This window comes from Choloepus didactylus, chromosome 5, assembly GCF_015220235.1.
Source record: "Choloepus didactylus isolate mChoDid1 chromosome 5, mChoDid1.pri, whole genome shotgun sequence".
NCBI lineage: Eukaryota > Metazoa > Chordata > Mammalia > Pilosa > Megalonychidae > Choloepus > Choloepus didactylus.
This window is the reverse complement of record NC_051311.1, coordinates 155,549,415-155,556,776: the sequence shown is the minus strand read 5'-3', so window position 1 is coordinate 155,556,776 and position 7,362 is coordinate 155,549,415. Positions and strand designations below refer to the sequence as shown.

Sequence of the window (7,362 nt, the reverse complement as noted above, 5' to 3'; positions counted from 1 at the left end):
ATTCCTTTGACAGGCAGCTGGGGTTGGGGCAGATCATCTTCACCCCATAAGGGACAAGCTTGGCCTGAGATCATATTTCAGACTTAGAAACACTCAATCCACCTCTATTTCATCCCCCATTCCCCACCCACCCCCACTGCCCAGCCCCAGTTCCCAGAGGCGTTATTGATAAATACATTTTGGAAAACAATGATCAGTCCTATTGCTTCCAGGTCTATGGAATGAAGATCTGTGTTCAGGGACACATCAAGCAGTGGCAAAAGGGAAGAAATCGCTGCTTTGTCCACCTCTTATTCATAGATCAAGTCGTGAGCACAAGACTTGTAATCAACCAACTCTTCAGGCTTAAACCACAGACTGATTTTTTTTTCAGCACCTTTTACTGAAACACTGCCATGGATGAGGTTCCCGCCAACTTGAATGCAGAAATCCCCACAACTGGTGCCTGGCTTAGAATCTGCTGGATTGGTCTCCCCAGGGATCACTCCACCGTCTTCACCACATTCAGTCCCTCCCAGACCACAGCCACAACTGGCCCTGAGTTCATGTACTTCTCCAGCCCTGGGAAGAATGGGCCGACTTTCAGGTCTGTGTAGTGTTGGTTCGGGTGTACTCCAGAGGCTGGAAGGAGCTTCATGGACTTGAGGCAGAATCCTTTCTGTTCAAAGCACCTGATGGTCTCTGCACGCCGTCTGTCTTGACCACGGTGAAGGTGCCCTTGGCATTGGCCACGGTCCGGGAAGTTGGCGGTTGCTGGGCGGCGGTTGCGCTGCTCATCTCCCACTTTTCAGGTACCGCCCTCCATGGGTTCCAGCAGAGATCTGGAGGTTTGTGCCGTGGTTCTCTTCTTTGGGCCAGTGCCAAAATCCAAATTTGTCTCCCCAGAACCATGAGAGTTATAAAAAATTAGATTTTCAGCAGCTCTCTGTTTATTTTCTTAGTCTCAACCAGTATAGATTAATAATCACCAACTCTGTCAAGAGGAAACAAGCTCAGAATGCAGGACACCTTTCTCTGTACCTCACCTTTCTCTGGGAACTTGACTCTTAAATCCTGGCTGCTCCATGGCTTTGCTGTTTTTTCTGCCTGCTGATGACAACTTTCTGTCCAGCTCTGCCCTACTCATTTTCCTCTTGACCCACTATGCTTAAGAATCAGCAAGTGCCACAAAACACAACTGGCTATAGAACATTCAACTCATCTGAGTAATAAAAAACTAGATTAAACAAAGGCCACGAATATTTGTGCATGGCCAAAAGAAGATACCATAGGCAAAGTTAAAATGCAAATGATGAAATTGATGAATATATTTTTAATTTGCATTTCGAAGGACTAATGGGCCCTACATTTCAAAACACTTGAAAGTAAGGAAGATGAAGAAGGAAAAGCTAGTAGAAAGTAGACACTTCCGAAAAACAGAGAATCAGTGGAAATTAAACATGAGAAATGCAAATGGAAATGACAATGGGCTCTGATACTTACCTATCAAGTCAGCAAAAACTTGACAGAATTTTTACAAAACTCCTGGGGAAGTTATGATGAAACAGGCATGGCTGTATATAGCATAACGGAATAAACCCTAGAGAGGTGATTTTGGCAATATCTGTCAAAATCACGCACATGCACACACACACAGAAACACTTTGTCCCAGAAATTCCCCTTCTGGGAATCTACCTTCATGGTAAATCCCATAAATATGAAACTTTATATGGATGAGGTTATATTCATAACATGGTTCTTAAAGCAGAAGACAAGAAACAACCCAAATAACCTTGATTAAGGAACTGTCTCTAGATATGGTGTATCCACACAGTGGTGTATTATTTAGCTGTAAGAAAGAATGGGCACAAAATCCACGTAATAATATTGAAAGAATTCCAGGATGTATTTTTAAATGAAAAAGCAAGGCACACTACAGTGAATATCAAGTCCTTCCTGTGTGCTTTTTTTGTAATAAAATGAAAATAAAAATACACCTGTTTACTGTTACCAAAAAAAAAAAAGATTCTGAGTGGATAGAGCAGAAAGTAATAGTAGAAATAGGAAATAGGGAGAGGGTAAAGCATTAGAGATGAGAATTTTCTGCACTTTTTAATAGTTTTTATAAGAATTTTATATAAATATTTTATATAACATAAAAATAAATTTAACTGAAAAAGAAAAAATGGAACATAAAATTGAAAATCAATGGAATATATAGATATGTAGATGAATTTACATATGTCAAATTGGTAGCATAATCACATAGAAAGTAATTTCAAGACATTTTGTGCTACACTGTTCTAACTGTAAATTCATACATTCTTAGTGGGATATTTTCAAAATATAGAAATAACTGCAAAGAAATCCTAAGCCTCACTCAATGACTTCGTTAGGAGGAACATTAGTATCATAACTTTTAAAATATATGAATGGTGAGGAAGAGTGAATAAGTAAATACAGGTATGCCAATGCTGCGAAGAACCCTGATTTTTCAATGTAGAAAAGAGATAAATATAAAATCAAAGAAACTCCACAAAAATACACTATATTGTTAAATTTGAACTGTAATTATGAATACATTATTGTTTAAAGTATGAATATTTACTAGCTCTGACTACAGAAGGGACCCGGAAACAAGGGCACTCCTATACAATGAGCACTCCACGAGTGCAGATCTTGGCTTCTAAATAACATTCCCCACTGCAAGAAAATATGTCTGGGCAGGAAAATCATAATGTGAGCTTTGCAAATTTTGTGCCAGTGCCCAAAGACATGAATGGATTTGTCCAAAGGATAGTCTGTTACCACCTACCTTCTCATATAATACTCAGTGCTGTTTGCATCATAACTTATACAATTTTCCTGCAAAAAATGTTTGAGTTTAATCTGGTCTTTAGACCTAACTTCCAGTTTATAGGAAATAGAGGAGATACAAAAAAATTTAATGACAATACAAGTCATTTATATATATTATGAATGTATATCTATTCCTATATACATATTTATGGAGAGAGAGAGTGAGAGAGTGCGCAAAATAGCAAAATGCTAACAATTGTTGAATCTGTGTGGTAAGTATATGTGTGTTCATTTTATTATTCTGTCCACTTCTGTGCATTTTTGGAAAATAAAGAAACTGCACTGGAATTACCTCCCATGATCTGGGCTCACTGTGACATGCAGTAGAAGCTTATGTTGCTGGTTGTGCTCTGTTCTGGAAGAAGTGAAAGAGGCTCTGTGACATCTTAAGTGCACCTGCCCCGGCTGTGGGAAGCTGGGAGACCCACACAGACTCTTTTCCATGCTCCAATCCCTGGTTATCTTCTCACTACCCATCGGAGGAAGAATCCTCAAACATATTTCTGAAAGGCTTTTTGATGAAGTATTATAGAACTTGGATAAAGACCCTGTCATTTTAAAGCCAGAAGGGACCTTATTTTACAGAAGATGACATTTATGCCACAGTAGTTAAGTAACATCCCTAAGATTTTAGCGGCCGATCAACAAATCTGCAAACCACACCTCTTATATCCCAGTTCTCTGGTGATGTTCCTTCTGTAGAGCTGGGAGACAGAATACATAGATTGGAACAAAACAAAAGATACCCAGGTAAATGGACCAAAAATATATATTTTTCTCATCCCTATTTCAGTTATCTCCATGAACCATACTGAAAGGTGGAAACCAGTTAATTTGCAAAAACATGTGTCTCCCAGTCAGATGGCCCAGCCTAGACTCAAATTTTATAATGCCTAAATCAATTGCCTTTGTTAGAAGCATGAAAACTAAATTATTTTAGACATTTCCTAAAACATTGTGATGCTCTCACCAAGATTTAAAATCTAATGCATCCCAAAATATTACCTTCCCCTCCAAACAGTCTCATCTTTCTATATTCTCTGGGCATAAACTAAACCCCATGACATTCAGTTGATCATGCCACAAACTTGTAAGTTTTCCCCCTCCTGCCAGTTCTCCCTGTTCTTTTGGCCTCCAATGAGCTGCTAAATTCTCTTATTCTGTTAACTATATTCTCTTGAATTAGTCCCCCTTCCAATCCTCCAGGTCCAGTCATCATTCTCTCACTTGGTCCACTCTAACAGCCTCCAACTGACTCTCCCTTTCCCTAGCTTCTCCCCTCTTCAACCCAGTCCCCAGCCACCACCTGCCCGGTCACTTGAACACCTGCCTTTGCTTCACTTGATCTGTCACTGGATCCCCAGCACCCGCAAGACCAAGTCAAAACCTGGAACTGAGATATAAAATGCTTGTTAGAATCAGATCCCACTTTCAGCTCCTCTTCTGGGGTCCGACTCTTCCACAATGGACCATGATTTATCCAGTGACCAAACTCCTCCCTTTTCCCTAAAATACTCTGCTCCTTCATACAGCAATGACTTGGCTCATGTTTTTGAAAGTGGTGAAAAGCTCATTCTTATCCCCATGGATTCTCTCTCTACAAAATTCACTGAAAATGTCTCTACCTCGATTTTATGTGCCTATATGTTAGCACTTCCATTTTCAAGTAACAACAATCTTATCTCTTTACTTTCCTAAATAGTAACTCCTTTGAAGCCAAGGATTTTGTGTGCTTGGCTATAAGGTCTGGTGCATAAATGTCCATTGGTTTATGTTCACCAAATATTTACCTGGTAAGTGGCAGATGGGGGCTAGGCTAGCCATTGGTGACTGTCAACAATAATGAGTGAATGAATGAATGAATGAGAAGATGCCCTTAAACCTAATTATGTAACTATAATTATAACTATAAAAAGGAACGGCAAGTGCTGCACCATGGCATTTGAGGAGCGCAATGCTTCAGTTTTGTAAATGCACCCACAGCTGTCACATCCACAGTTTCTCCACTATATATGAGGTTTGTATGCAGATGCCTCAAATGTGGCAGGAAATGATGATCTGAATCAGCACACTTGGTCTAAAATGACCTGCAAAGCTACTCCAATTGAGTGTGCTTGTTTCCCCTGCAAGAAAAGCCTTTCCTTTTGCACCACTGTTAACTTGTATAGATAATGTTTCCTTCAAGAATACAGAAGATGAAAATTGTGCTTGTTGCATTTAACAAACACAATTGCCACTGCAAATTTATAAATGCAACCCTTTTAGGCCTTGTTTCTCAGTAACAGCCCTTCTTTCCTGCAGCTTCTTGGGCATAACCATTTTCATGGTTCTTGCCAGGATATGTCAGAATTGTATTGCTACATTCCCCTTCACACCTTCCAACTGGCATTTTGCCAACTTGTCACTTCCCACTGATTTCTTTGTATGCTCCCTGTGCACTGTGTAGCACTCACAGGAGTCTGTGAGAAGGTCTCTTGTTGTAGAAGAGTTGGAAAGGACAGGGCACAAAATTACTCAATGAGGGCTAAATGATAGTTTTCTGTGCTTGTATATTTCAATTCAAGGCAAAAATAAAAATAATTTTAGAGCCCCCATTCGATATAAACATAGTACTCTGAGATTTAAAAACAAATAAGGGATGTCCTCAACCCTCCAGACATTCACTCACTGGTAGAAAAAATAGGTAGGTAGGTAGGTAGGTAGGTAGATAGATAGATAGATAGATAGATAGATAGATAGATAGATATGGATGGACCGAAAGATGGACAGATGGAAAAATGGATAGCTGGATAGATAGACAGAGGGATAGATATCTCTGTGCATGGCTGACTTTAATAAAGGATCTAATGTAGGATTAGAATCAAGCTTTAGAAGTAGAGGAGAAAAAGAATATTAACTCATCAAGGAGGAATGACAGAAGACTTTTGAGATTGTGGGTTTCCTCAATTTTGTGCCTAACTATACTTAATTTAACCCTATTTATGCTATGGAAATAGTATAAAACATAAAGAGGACAATTGTCATCAGGAGACTTTGTTCTGAAATGCTTAGAGTAATCTGGCATTTTAGAGCTACTCCCAGTCCTAAATCTTGTTCCAGGTTTACAGCATTATTACAAATGTAGAGTTACCCCCATATTGCATAAAAACGGATAACAAAGAAAACCAAATGCTATTCTCTAATTTGAAAATAACAAGGCAATTATCAGAAACAATGAGTAAGAGGAGGCTTCTTTTTTGGTCTATTTTGTTTTGCTTTTTTCTCCAATGATAGTGCTGCAACTTGACATGCCCCAAAAGAAATAGTTCTAATTCTGACAACAGGACCCCCAAAAATTTGGGGTCCAGTACTGAAACTAGAAATTTTGGATACTCAAGTAAAGGTTTCTGTGAGACGTTTGTTTTCAGGTTGGCCTAGTTCTTGTCCTCACACCACCCCATCCTTCCCCCTGAGCTGCCTGGATTAGGAGCAAGCCTGTCTATGTTGGAAAAACTTGGAGAAAATTATAGCACCAGAAAACTTGGTAACAAGTAAATTTCACTTATGGCTTCGCTCTTCATAAACGAATTTCAAGCAGTCAGAATAGGAAGTTGAAAAGGGATCCCAAATTCCAAGAGCTGAAAGACAACTATAAATGTATCTAGGACAGAAAAACACAAAGAAATAAAAAGACATGAAAGCCGCACAGAGCAGAAGGCCCAGCTCTAATGAGCCATGCCTAGAGCACAATCTTCCTTAATAATTACAAAAAAGAAGTCATTAATAAAATATTAATAACCAATCAATCAAGTTGTTAGGTTGCCTATTTAGTCCCAGCAATAATTTCTTTAATTCTTCGAGGAAAGCATTATTAACCCCTTATCCAAATGAGAACCACTGAGGTACATAGAATTTGAATAATGTACCAAACGTAAAACCACTGGCAAACAGCAGAACATGTATTTAAGCTCAGATCAATTTGATCCCAGATTCCCACTCTGTTTCTTGTAAAACTCTGCATCTCATAACTGATATGTAGGTTCACATGTCTGTATGTGTATGCATGTATATGTCTATTTATATATATTTGCATAAATATATATAAAAAGACATATATTGTATATCATAATATATATAAGAAATTATATTTGGCGACTTGGCTATTTTTGCCTCATCCTAGGTTCTCCTTTTGAATGAATACTCCAGCTAGCCCTTGCCTGCATGTACCCACAATAAGCAAGGGCTGCACCTCCATAGGGTTTGGATGATAAGAGCCACTCTTAGCTTCTCCAGATGGCTCCTGCCGCTTCTTCTCTGACTGGCCACTTGCCCTTTCGTGCCATGTAATTTACTAGAAAGCCATGGATCTCCATATGGCTTAGATGATACGAAGCTGTCTTATTTCTCCAAATGGCCCTTTGCTGTTTCTGCTTTCCAAGCCACAGCGTTCAAAACTGCCAAGCCCCGTTATCCAAAGCCTTCCCTCTCCCCTCAGGGCCACAGTAAAGGCAGGAGCCCAGCACCCACATGTGCTTCTCTTCTCC

At 39.3% G+C, this 7,362-nt stretch overlaps 1 pseudogene; it reads right to left on the bottom strand.

Moving 5' to 3' along the window:
- Positions 1-290: 290 nt before the first annotated feature.
- Positions 291-891, bottom strand: LOC119535480 (annotated as a pseudogene).
- Positions 892-7,362: the final 6,471 nt, after the last annotated feature.